The following is a 13,473-nucleotide window of genomic DNA, read 5'->3' on the forward strand; positions in this document are numbered from 1 at the left end:
TCGCGCGTCACTCATCGGCTTTTGTGGTAATTGTGTAGGTCCCACTTTGCGATGTTTTAACCAAGCACTTCCCTAAGCAATTTACAGGCTCCGATCTTTACAACCGCCCAGGCTAGCGAGGAATTGCTACTTTCATTTTACAGATGAGGCGTCTGAGGCTCTCACTGAATATATTGCTCAAGATCCCTGGCTTGCATCTATCTAAGCTGGGATTCAAACTAAGTGGGAATCTATCCATCTGAATAGAACTCTGTTGATCTGTGCACATGCCAAGCACTCGCCCCTCCATTTATCCACCTGTTCCCCGACCGGCTCTTCCACGTGGCAGCTCCACTGTACGGCAGGAATCTTACTTATCCTTATGCCAACCATAAGGTCTGCACAGTGCTGGGATACCAAGTCAGGAGGCTTTGGATGAGCTGTTCCCAATGTTGATAAAGTGGAGGGGGAGAGCGAGGAAGTAAAACCCAGACAGTTTGCACACTGAGCCATTAACGACTGGAGGGCAACACAAGCATGAAGACAGAGCCGAGGTTCCTCGGGTGGCGCCAGAACACCTCTCCAGCACAGGAATCCATTTCCAATGTGGAAACCGGGAGGGGAGGAGGGGGAATAGGTGGGCCCCACCAACTGGGGCGTCTTTGATGCCAGCTGGTGCAGTGGAGCTTTGTTCACACTCCTGCAGATGGGGAGAAGTCCACGGTGTCGCTGAGCACACAGTGACACCATGAAGATGGCACTGACGAAGATGACAGATCAGCTTCCTCCAATCCCACATGTCACCTATTGCATGTGGAGACTCACCCGGTCACCACTTTCCATATTGGCAAACACTGCAGCCCCCATGTAGGGCAAGAATCAAGTGTACGTGACAAGGGCTCCCAGCTAACAGTCCCTGCGAGTGTCCGACTCTCGTTCAGCAGTTAGCATTTGCCTTCTCCTAAGTAGACGAACATGTGAAGGCAGAGGTGTGACTGACTTCTTTGGTTCCTCTCAAAATACTGAATGCCCTCAAGTGCATTCAAAGGGCTCATTACAAATGTGAATTATCTTATGTCACGGAAAGTATATGGAGGGCCTTGCAGTAGAATTAGGAAAATACGGTTTTATGTTAAAGTGAATTGGTTTGATTTTATTTACACTTGGCATCCAGGTTAATCTACCGACTCTGCATTTTAGGACAGATGCAGAAATGCACTGAGCCCCTTCAGCAGCAGGGAGCGGTGTGTGCTGTGTGCCTACAGAACGTCAATGTTTCAACTCAGCACTCACTGAGAGTTACTGTGTCCACGTGTGATAAAGTTGAGACAAAGAGGGGGAGCTGTGGCTGCCTGGGACAGCACCTGCGTGCACACAGAAAGAGCCACTGTCCGTAAGAAGCAATGTGTTTGGATGGACTCCTGCCTGGAGACAAGGTGCCCCTGGCTCTGGGCAGACAGCCCAGCACCCAGGTGCAAAGGCAGGCAAGGGCCTGCTGTCCACCGTGATATTTTCATGCAGTACAGGGGACGTGTGGCTGGCTAGTTTCTAAAGCCCCACCAGCTCAGCTCTGAAGATTATAGTGTGGGTTTCGGGCCTGTCCTACTCTGGCTGTGTCTTTCAGTGACAAAACATAAACATGTGCTCAAGCCAAGTTAGCCTTTTGCTAGATGCCAGACTGCTTTGGGAGAAACCCGTGTGAATGAGAGGTCTTGGAAAGTGTGTGGAAAATACATGTGGTGAACAGACTCTGCACGGATCTCAAAATCTTTGGCAGCACAATAAACTCACCTCTGAATTCCACCTTCTAAGATTTTCTTGCAGGGCTCCCATGCATGCCCTCCTCGTCTTTTCCTTAAACTAGAACTTGGTGTCTCTTTTCTGCCCAGGGACCCATCCTTCCTTCTCCAAGTCTCCCACCCCACTAAGTCTCCTCTACTCTCCGGGCACTAAGGAACCAGCACCGTGTACTCTTCAGTTTCCTCTCCAGTGTCTCAGTTATTCAACCACTGGGCTAAAGTTCCTTTAGGGCAAGGAATGTGTTTTTTTTTTTTTTCCCAGAGCACTCAACTCACTCTTTGCTCATCGTGGTCACGGATAGGTTGATGGATATGGGGTTAATCATGTAGTGTCTCAAGGAGGAAGTGCAATCCACCCATGGGTCAACTCAGTTGGATGTTTTTATTTACGTCAAGCAGGTTCTAGCAGACTCCTTCCTGACAGAGGCACACTGCCTGCCACCTGCCTCCCCTGCCTTGGTGGTCTTAGCAGCAGCAGGCAGCTGTGTCTGTGTCTGAGTGAGCAGGTATGGGAGGGCATGTGGAATGCGTGCCCAAGGCCCACTCACTCACGTCAAAGTTGTCAGTGATGCTCAACAGGTTTCATGAAAGTTATGAAAAGAAGGATGTGTGTGTGTGTGGGGGGGGGTGTGGTTTTAAAACTGGAGAGTCAAAAGAGTCACACCTAGTCCCTGGCTACAAGGACCAAGAAGCTGGCAACACAACCCAGGCCCTCACCTAATTCAGCCCCTGCTGCATTAATGGGCAGCTGGAGCAGAGAGTCAGAGCTAGGAACCAAACCCGGATACCAGGATAGTGGATATATGTATCTTGATTGATTGGCTAAATTTCTTTCCCATCCCCACCCCCCCAAATAAACAAGAAGACAAAGCCCTTCAGGGATACTGACTAGAAGGGTTAACTAAAACAGAGACAAATAAAATGTAAAGAACCCTGCTCCTCCTTTTCAGTAACTCCTGCTCACAGGATGCTCAGGTTTCGGTAGGGGGTAGAGGTGGATGAACCAGCAGTTGGAAGTATCTGGAAAGCGGCAGGTTGAATACATAGCATTGCACTGCCTTCAACAGACCTTCCGAGCAGTGTGACAGTCCGCTGTTGCCACCTGTGCCTGGCTTCATCAAGCTAGGGACAGCCAGGAGGAATCCAGTGCTTTCCATAAAACACTGCCACTCACTGCTGCCCAATCTGCCCACGGTCTACAGGGTGCGCACTCTGTCAGCGGCCCTACGGCTCTCCCTTCCCACACCTCCTGAAATCTGGGTTTCACAAGTTCTCAGCCATCTGAAGACATCCCTGTGAGTATGACAGACTGCAGCGCAACTTTCTCTGGTCATGCTGGTCTCCCAGGCCTGTTGCCTCACTGCTGAGAATGGACAGAACACACACATGCGTTCACAGCAAGCCCAGATCAGTAAGTAGCTCCTGGGGAGAAGCTGCGATTTGCCTGCATTTCAGGTGAACAAGTGCTTCTCTGTGGCTCAGTCTAGCAAGCAGATTCCTTTCTAAGTGCAGTGCCCTCATTATGTTTGCATGGGCCTTGATGGTAACCTTGCCAGGGGTGGGCATTGTGGTCCGGTGGGTTAGCATGCCACTTAGGATGCCCACATTCCCTGTTGTACCACGGGATTTCCTGGCTGTTCCAAATGCCTGTTCATGCATCTGGGAAGCTGTGGATGAGGGCTCCAATACCTGAGTCCTTCCAAACATTGAAGAAGCCCCTGCTTTTCACCTATACCAGCCATAGCTACTATTGACATTTGGGCAATGCCCAGCAGACAGAAGTTCTATTTCTCCAACTGCTACCACCTTGCCTCTCAAATAAAAAAAAGGTAAACTTTATTTTTGTTTAAATCAGCCTAAGCTAAAGCATAAAAACCATATTATTAAACTCCCTTATGGCTGTGCATGTGGAGACAGCGTTAAATCCACTCTGAGATTTGTTTTTTAAATATTTATTTTTATTGGGCCCAGCACAGTGGCCTAGCGGCTAAAGTCCTCGCCTTGAACGTCCAGGGATCCCATATGGGCGCTGGTTCTAATCCCGGCAGCTCCACTTCCCATCCAGCTCCCTGCTTGTGGCCTGGGAAAGCAGTCAAGGGCGGCCGAATGCATTGGGACCCTGCACCCGTGTGGGAGACCCGGAAGAGGTTCCTGGTTCCCGGCTTCGGATCGGCCGTTGCGGCTCACTTGGGGAGTGAATCATCGGACGGAAGATCTTCCTCTCTGTGTCTCCTCTCTGTATATCTGACTTTGTAATAAAATAAATAAATCTTTTAAAAAAATATTTATTTTTATTGCAAAGTCAGATATACAGAGTGGAGGAGAGACAGAGAGGAAGATCTTCTGTCTGCTGATTCACTCCCCAGGTGACAGCAATGGCTGGAGCTAAGCTGATCTGAAGCCAGGAGCCTCCTCCAGGTGGTGCAGGAGCTCCCAGGTGGTGCAGGAGCCCAAGACTTTGTGCTGTCCTCCACTGCTTTCCCAGGCCACAAGCAGGGAGCTAGATGTGAAATGGAGCTGTCGGGATTAGAACCAGTGCCCATATGGGATCCCGGAGCGTTCAAGGCGAGGAATCTAGCCGCTAGGCCACTGTGCTGGGCCCCCATGATGAGTTTTGAAGACGTTCCCAAGCATTATTTTAGAAACCACAGTGCTGACCAGCACAGGTTGAAAAGTGGCTTGCCAGTGACTATTTTACAAGAAGATTCCATGGTGAGGTTTCTAGAGACAGGTTTGCTGTGGTCTGGCCCACGTAGGAAGGCAGAGAGATTTGCTAAATCCCTGTACCAACAGCAAAGTTGGCACTGGGACTTGCTGAACCCTGAGATCCCACTTGCCATCGTGTCTGTGGGCCTGCCTGCTTGGGGCTCCTTGGCTGGCAACCCAGGGCCCTCAATACTGGGAAGCAAAGATAAGTTGTAGGTGGGCAGTAGGGAGTGGGGGTAGTGGTGGCTCTGGGGACTGCTGGGCAGCCACCACGGTGCAAATAAACACTGGCATTCCAGGAGCCTAAAGGAAGCTGCAGACTGGGGTGCAGGGCAAGTAATAGGGCCTGGGATGGCTAAGAGACCCTGGTTTCCCTAAATGCATAAGCTCAGAATCTCCGAAATATTATTTTACTAAATCAAGAACAGTCTTCCAGGGCCACAGGGGGTTAAGCTGCCACTTGCAAGCATCCTTATAGCAGTACTGGTTTGTGTCCTGGTTTCTCTGCTTCTGATCCAACTTCCTGCTAATGTGCCTGGGAAAGCAGAGGAAGAGGATGCAAATGCTTGCTTCCTGCCACCCACGTGGGAGACCTGGACAGTTTCACATTACCGGCTTCAGCCTGGCAACAGCCCTGACCTTTGCAGCCAAATGAGGGAACCAACAGAGAAAAGACGGCATTGCCTTTCTCTCTTCCTGTTAGTAAATCTTTAAATGTTTGAAAACTGTGCACAGGTTTTTCAGAATAGACAATTTCCATGAACTTCCTGACAGCCCTCATACGCATGTGTCCACTTTTTGAGCACATGCTGTAGCTTTTTCCCATCAGAACAAATAGATCATCCTGCTTGTTTTTAATGAGTGTATAGTTCCACCGCAATGAATAAGCTATCATCTAAACGGTTCTTAACCTGGGGCACTTTTGCAAATGCAAACAATACTGCAGCAGGTGTCCCCTGCTGGTTCTTCATGGACCAAAGGGTCGTTTTTCTAGAAATGAAACTGTTGTGTTAAAAGGCTCGTGATTTAAAGTTTTATGGTCACGGTTAATTGCTCTTAGGAAAAGTTTTATGATCCACACCATATTATACAGAAGTGTTTCCACATTCTTAGTACCACAGACAAGTACATATTTCAAAAGGGCTGGCCGAACAACCAGCACAAGGGAGAATAAGAATCATTTATTATGGACAATGTTGTACTTTTTGATCTTTGCGGATATGAGGGTTTAAAAAAAATCTCTCATAGTTTAAATGCACACTTTTCTTGTGAGTAAAAGTGAGTGTATTTTCATATACTTAAAGTGAGGAGAGACGCGCATTCCTGAAGACCCCCATCATTTTGGACTCGGCACCATTTTAAATATCTATTTCCCCTAGGTCTCGGCCTCCTTAAAGATTCACACGCCACTTAGGTTCAAATTCTGTTGCCTGTCAATCAGCTGTAACTTAGTAACCCTGTTCCCACCAATCCGCTGTAGCCTCATGGCACCACACCCAACGGCCCTGTCCACCAACCCTTCGTGGCCTCTCCCCGTAGTCCTCGCCCACTGCAGTAGCTAACAATCCCTGGCGGCCCCGACAGCCCTCTCCAGCCATCCCTCATGGCCCCACCGTGCCGCCCTGGCCATACAAAGGCCCACTCCTGTGTGTGCGTGCTGCCCTGCTCCTTGGTCCCCGCCTCTTTTCCCTTGGAACTTCCTCCTGCCTTGCTCCAGTCTCCACGGCTCTCATGCCTGCTGGAATAAAACCTCCTGCGTGGCTTGCGGCATCTCGTGCTTCTGCCGGTGGCGGCTAACTGAAGAGAGTTAATGCTAAAAAGACTTAACGCTTAAGACCTTTTAAAACAATTCCCTGTCTTCTTTGCATGTTTTGTCAGTTTTCCTTATAGTTTGATAACTGGAATATTTAGGAAAGAAAATCCCAACAATTAATTGCAGCACAAATTCTTGGTAATCTCACAGAATTTTATCCTACAATTTGCTTTTTCAAAAATCTTACATATTTGAAAAACTTAAGTGCTTGGGGCTGTGTGGTGGCATAGCTGGCTGATCACCCACCTGACTGTGGGACCTGCACCCGTATGGGCAGTGGTTCAGTCCTAACTGTTCCACTTGCGATCCAACTCTCTGCTATTGGGCTGGGAAGGCAGGAGAGAAGGGCTCAAGTTCTCAGGCCCCTGGCTCCCAGCTCAGGACTAGCCCATCTGCAGCCAGGGTGGCCATCTAGCACATGAACCAGTGACTCCTGATCTCCTACACTCGACTCGCTCCCACCACGCTCTGAGCAACTGTGAGAAAAGATGGATACCGGGGAGGGCAATGGGACATGGGTTAGGATGCCACTCAGGATGTCCACATCTCATATCTTGCTCAAAGCCTGGCTCTGCTGCCCATTCAGGGGATCCGGTTCTTGGCTCTTGGCTTTGGACTGGCCCAACCTTGGCTGTTATAGCTCTCTGGGGAGGGAAAATATTTTCTTTCTCTATCAATCTTCTTTTTAAGATTTATTTATTTTTATTGGAAAAGCAGATATACAGAGAAGGGGAGAGACAGAGAGGAAGATCTTCTGTCCAATGATTCACTCCCCAAGTGGCCGCAACGGTCGGTGCTGCGCCGATCCAAAGCCAGGAGCCAGGAACTTCCTCCAGGTCTCCCACATGGGTGCAGGATCCCAAGGCTTTGGGCTGTCCTCAACTGCTTTCCCAGGCCACAAGCAGGGAGCAGGATGGGAAGCAGGGCTGCCGGGGCACAAACCAGCATTCATATGGGATCCTGGTGTATGCAAGGCAAGGACTTTAGCTGCTAGGCTACTGCACTGGGCCCCCTCTATCAATCTTTCAAAAGCAAACAAATAGAGAAAAATAGTAAGAAGAAATGAGGGGCCTGGGTTGTGGCTCAGTGAGTTAAGTCATTGTCTGCAATGCATCGTGTGGGTGCTAGCTCAAGTTCCAGCTACTCCACTTCTAATCCAGCTCTCTGCTAACAACCTTGGAAAATGGTGGGGGGGAGGATGATGATCCAAGTGCCTGGGCCCCATCACCCACATAGGAGATCTGGAGGAAGCTCTTGGCTCCTAGCCCTGGTCATTGCAGCAATTAGGGGATTGAACCAGGAGATAGGAAATCTCCCTCTTTGTAATTCTGCACTTCGAATTCATTCATTACATCGTTCTCCCCCAACTTCTTACACGTCTCTTTTCTTAACGAGTCCCATAGATTTAACTGAAGACTTGGATGACAGCATAAAGATAACGCAGTTAAAAAAGGAGAAAGAGTGAGAGGAAACCCAGCTATGTTGCCCTACGTCAGAGGAATAGGCATTTGAAAAAGAACAAAAGCAATGAGTATGAAAAGAAAAAAGGAGGAAGCGTAAGGGCAAAACAAAAGCCCAAATGCCAGGAAGTCAGAGGGATTTAACAAGAGAGCTGCGCTGCTGGATGGTTGTGCAGGCCACAGGACCAGGAAGAACGTGACGTGAATACACAGCTCTCGGGGAAGGAAGGCGCGGAGGCGAGCAGCAAGGATTCTTCTCCATTAAGACAGGAAAGTGAGAGATGAGGTGACGCTTGATAGAACTAGCTCCACACACACATTTTGACAGATAATGAAGTAAGCACCAAATCAGATAGTTACAAGTTTCCGGCACACAGGAATGGAATGTGTGCCAGTAGTGTAATCTAGGATGTTAATGCATCATGCTATTTTGGTAAACACTTAAAATATAGCCAAAGATGTATAATGTAACATGGAAAATTAAAAAAAAAAGTACTTGAGTTCTTACTAGTATAAAACCTAATGCCAGCTTCTGTGTTCTTAAGAGACTTTAATCTGGCCCATAAATAAAGAACAGAGACAGGAAGAAATACCCACCATAAAACAGCTTTGAAGGAAATCAGGAATCTCTTCCAGTTCTAATGAAGAGAGTCAGAAAGATTTGTAGAGGTACTAAATATGACACTGTTCGGGGAGGGGATAATGCCTTTTCTTCTTTTGAAAGATTTATTTATGTGAAAGAGTTACAAAGGATGAAAAAGAGAGACAGAGAAAGATCTTCCGTTCTCTGCTCCATTCCCGAAACGGCTGCAAAGGCCAGAGCTGGGCTGGTCTGAATCAGGAGCCAGGACTTTTTCAAGTGTTCCACATTGGTCCAGGGGCCCAAGGACTTGGGCCAGCTTTTACTGCCTTCCCAGGCACATTAGCAGGGAGCTAGATGGGAAGTGGAGCAACTGGGACTTGAACCAGGGCTCAGGTTGTTACAGGCTGAGGCTTAGGCTGCTATGCCAAGACATGGGCCCTATATGTTTGTTCCAGTTTAGCAGGATAGTATAATGGCAGAAATATACTTCAGTGTAAGGAACCAGACATGTAAGAGATATATCTGTGTGTCCTATAGAAACAACAACAAAAAGTTTCTCGGACTGGGAAAAAAACCTTCTGCCTAAAATCTTGTCGTCGTTGTGTGGGGCTTATGGTGCAAAAACTGGCACGTGAGCACCAGTACAAGGGATGAGTAACCACGTGGACCGGGGAGAGAGACATCCTTATGTGGGAATCTAGCAGTTTGGTGCTTTGTGGAGGATGGGCAGCAGGAATAGGCTGGGAAACTTCAAGGACTAGACCCGGCGGCGTGGCCTAGCTTCCGGGTGAGGGAGGACTGCTTTTACATGACCAGGGACAGGGAGGATTAGCCGAAGATCTTTAAACAGGAAGAATAAAATGGCGGGGTCCAAAGCACCTGCCTTTTCCCACATTCATCCTGAGGGTGTGAGGAGCTGTGCCATGCTGCAGGATCGGGGTTGCATCTGGGCGAGAACCAGGGAGCGGGAGGGAAGGAAAAGGCAGGAGGGGGCGGGTACGCAGGGGAGAGGCCCAGAATGCACTGGAGAGATTCACCCAGAGACAACACTGCAAGGGGCAGGGTAGGGGCATAAGCAAAGGACCGAAGCACTCACGAGAACCCCAAGGTTTTTTGGGGGATGGATGGAGAGGATGGCTCAGCCAAGGACACAAGAGGAAGCATATCGGCTGGGAGGGATTCTGGTGTCAGACATAACAGAGATAAATTGTCAGCAGGTGGAAAACTATATATATATACATACACATATAAAATATAATTACTTCAAAGCAATCGACAATGCAAGTCTCCACCTTTGCAGCGCACGGGTCCTGCCAGTTTGGAAACCAGCTCTGTGTCTGAGTCCCAAACAGACTGCTGGAACCCACAGTCTCCCTAAATGCCAGCGATGAGTGGGGCTGGAGAATGGAGGAGCAGAGGCCAAAGCTGCTCCTGTCCCCTCACAGCACTTGACTCCACCAGAAATGAACAAGCCATGGTCCCAACTGCCCGCTTAAATCGACTCAGTTTTGTTCCCCTAAAGCACCACTTATCCTTCCAGGGTACCTCCCTAGAGCTGTGTGGTAGGCTTCTGATTGAGAAAGGGGCAAAAGCCCCCAAGTCACGACAGCTACACTAAAACCCACAGACCAGCGCAGCCCCCAGGGGCCTGATCACTGCCTTCAGATGAAGTCGGCCACAGAGAAGTGGCTGCCTGGGTCTCCATCTGCCCTGGGGATACACAACAGACATTCCAGGACCTCCCTCGCCAAGTCTTTCGGGACACGAAAGGCTGAGACGCGGCGTGGCCTTCCACCGACCACAAGAGCAGGAGCTGCCTGACCGGCCTGCATCTCACCTTGCTGCGCTCACCACGTTCCTGGGCCAACCTACCACGTCGTGTTCTCTCCCTATCGATTTTCAGTTCTTCCACAACATCCTCTGCTGCTCCTTATAGCAAGAGCTTCCCATCCCTCCAGGCCCAGGGCAAGTGCAATTATGTTGCCCTCGTCACTTAACTTCCTGTGTGCAGAGGTAAAAAAGTGGTGCAGCTGATGCTTGCTGATACAGGACAACAGCCTACACTTTGAAGAGGTCTTGGGTAAACATTTGGTCTCACATCCTCCCAGGTAAATGTGGTTGACAAGCGTGATTGACGAGTCTTACAGGAAGACTCCACACTGCAGAGTGGGAGGAGCGGGGAACAGAAGTCCAGGTCTCTCTTTTCCATGGCTGAATCAGTGTTGTGTGCAAACTCATTGTTCACACTGAGTATAAGATGGGCAATCGGGCCTGGCGGCGTGGCCTAGTGGCTAAAGTCCTCACCTTGAACACGCCAGGATCCCGTATGGGCGCCAGTTCTAATCCCGGCAGCTCCACTTCCCATCCAGCTCCCTGCTTGTGGCCTCCTGGGAAAGCAGTCGAGGACGGCCCAATGCCTTGGGACCCTGCACCCACGTGGGAGACCTGGAAGAAGTTCCTGGCTCCTGGCTCTGGATCGGCACAGCACCGGCCATTGCGCTCACTTGGGGAGTGAATCATCAGACGGAAGATCTTCCTCTCTGTCTCTCCTCCTCTCTGTACATTTGACTCTCCAATAAAAATAAATAAATCTTTTTTTAAAAAGATGGGCCATCATTGAAGCAGTATGAAAATCTGAAACGTTATCATCATTACTGGAAGAATTAACAGCAGCAAGCACAACCGCCATCAAACTGAATTTCTCAGCAGCAGCAGCGTTTGAGGCCCAGCACAGGTGCAAAACAACGCAGGAACTGATAGGAAGCCACGGAGGCAGCGCCTGAGTTCTCCAGTGTCTAGTCAAGGCGGGTGGGCGCTGCTGCAGGGCAGCTCGCTTCCGCCAGTCACACTTCAGCAGGTGAACACTCGTCTGCAGAGCTCAGTGCCAACGGACATTTCTCCAGGTAGATACGAATACATCTCATTTGAATACATCCCCTTCCCCCAGATACAGGAAGGCAAAGAAGAGAATGTGGAAATAACAGTCTCACGTACCTTCCTGTAGCCCTTGACCCTTGTTACCCTAAACGACTATGTAAAATCATCAAAAATAATTATTAAAAAAAAGAATAATCTCCTTCAAAAGGAGGGGGGATATCTAGACAAAGAACAGCATTAACAAATCCTCAGCTCTTATAGTAAATAAAGTACTATCAACCAGTAAGATTGAAAAGCAGTTCAGATGTTTCAGTTCTGAACGAGAATGTTAGTAAAGCTGTTTACATAAACCAGTTAAAGCTGTCAGCCCCTTCTATGTGAGGATATAAAGAAAAGTCAGATTCTGGCCAGAAAATAGATTTGCTGGATCTTGAACTTCCACCACTAACCAAGCAAATTCTGAAGTAGGGCCCAGTGCCGGAGCAGGTGTCCTACAACTTAAGGGTAGTAAGATCCTTTCAGTTAGCTTTGGGTTGGCCCACTTATGTTTGCCAACTGGAATCTGGCTCAGAGCAAGGACAGCATGATCCTGTGGTAGACAGAGAGTAGAACCTGTCATGGCCTGGGAAGAAGCAAACTGGATCCTTGGAAGAGGAGAGCCTGTTCTGAATGCTTCCAGTGGAAATGAGATTAAGCACACACACAGAACAAGCACAATCTCATCATATCAGCCCCTCTAAAGTTCAGACCAGAGAATGGTAACAGCTCCCCTTTGAAGTTTTGGGGGGACCTATCACAGGGGAGATCAACTTAGAAACTTGTTTTAAGAGAATGCAAGACCAAGGAAGGATATGGTGCAAAGAAGGAGAAAGGGAAGAATGTGTAACTTACATACCAAATGTTGAAGACAAGAAGCATGGCGGTGTAAGAACCAGGAGATGTTGGACAGAGGCACAGGTACTGCACTTGCTCATGGTCTGATAAGAGCATAGTACAGCTCTGAATTTAGCACACAGTCCTGCTGTGGTTTTCTGAGATGAGGCCTCACACGAAAATGATACCCTTGAGAAAATTAATGTACCTACTTTGAGAAATAGAGTACGCAAGAAAGGAATAGCAGGTAGACCAGATGCATATCATGAAATCCTGATTCACTCAAGATGAGGATAGTAGGAAGGTAGGGGTCCCTTGGAGCTGCTCGGTCATGAGGGCCGAGTGCTGAGCAGAGGAGTGCCTGTCCTATCACATGAGGACCCAGTGAGAGCAGCATCCATGGCCAGAAACGGACCCTTGAGCACGTACTGAATCTACTCAACTGGAGTCTCCAGCCGACTTGATGTGTTGTGACAACAGCCTAAACGGCTTATTGCCCCAGGGTTTTCTTTTCCAGGGGAGAGGCAATGAGGACTGGGGAGAAAGTGAGTAAGGCAAAGGCAGGAGGTAGAGACCCCAAGGCAAGTACCCTAACAAAGCTTGGAGCAGAACATTCCTTCATGTTAATATAAATGCCTCTTGAACTGAGCTCCAGTTCTCATGACCTCAGTACACTTACACCTGCGATAAATCTTATTTGGGGGCGCAGTCACAGGAAGTGTCACACTACAAACACATGCATTAATTCAGAAAGGAGTGTTTTGCCTATTAATAATGCAATGACATTTAAGGTGAAAACAGACAAACAAAACCCAGGCCATGAGACACACATTTGGACAGTGCCAGTGGTTGCTTTGCTTTGAGAATGCCAGGTCTCCATGGAGACGGCTGTCACCCCATCCCTTGGCTGTTGGAGCAGCCATTGGGACTTGCAGCTTGGAGGGCGAAGCTTCTGCCAGCTGCCCTGGCTGGCATCTGATGGGGGAAAGCCCTTCCTTCCTCCTCTATGCTCATTTCCCGTGACACTGTTTTTGTGAGCCAAAACAAGAGACTAAGGCATGCAGGTGTTGTGCGGTAGAGTTAAGTTACTGCCAAGGCCTAAAACAGTCCCACTGAGTTCTGCTGTCTTTGACAATGTATGGTGCACATGTGTTTGGACAGTGCAGGATATCCACAGCGCTGTGCCCTATAGGAACTCAGGTGGTGGCCATTATGGGTGGCATTGGCATGCCTGAAAATTCTCTGTGCTACATGGAGGGCATTGTGGCACAGTGGGTTAAGTCTCACTTGGGATGCCTATGTCCCTCAGTGGAGCGCCAGTTCAAGTTCTGGCTCCTCGGTTTTCAGTCAACTTCCTGCCACTGTGTATGGGAGGCAGCAGAT

The 13,473-nt window shown here is 48.9% G+C and overlaps 1 protein-coding gene across 2 annotated transcripts in view; it reads right to left on the bottom strand.

Moving 5' to 3' along the window:
- Positions 1-13,473, bottom strand: part of GRAMD2B (GRAM domain containing 2B) — a 98,287-nt gene that overhangs the window by 20,607 nt on the left and 64,207 nt on the right. The gene's annotated exons all lie outside the window — the stretch shown is intronic.

The sequence above is a fragment of the Ochotona princeps genome, chromosome 19, assembly GCF_030435755.1.
Source record: "Ochotona princeps isolate mOchPri1 chromosome 19, mOchPri1.hap1, whole genome shotgun sequence".
Taxonomy (NCBI): domain Eukaryota; kingdom Metazoa; phylum Chordata; class Mammalia; order Lagomorpha; family Ochotonidae; genus Ochotona; species Ochotona princeps.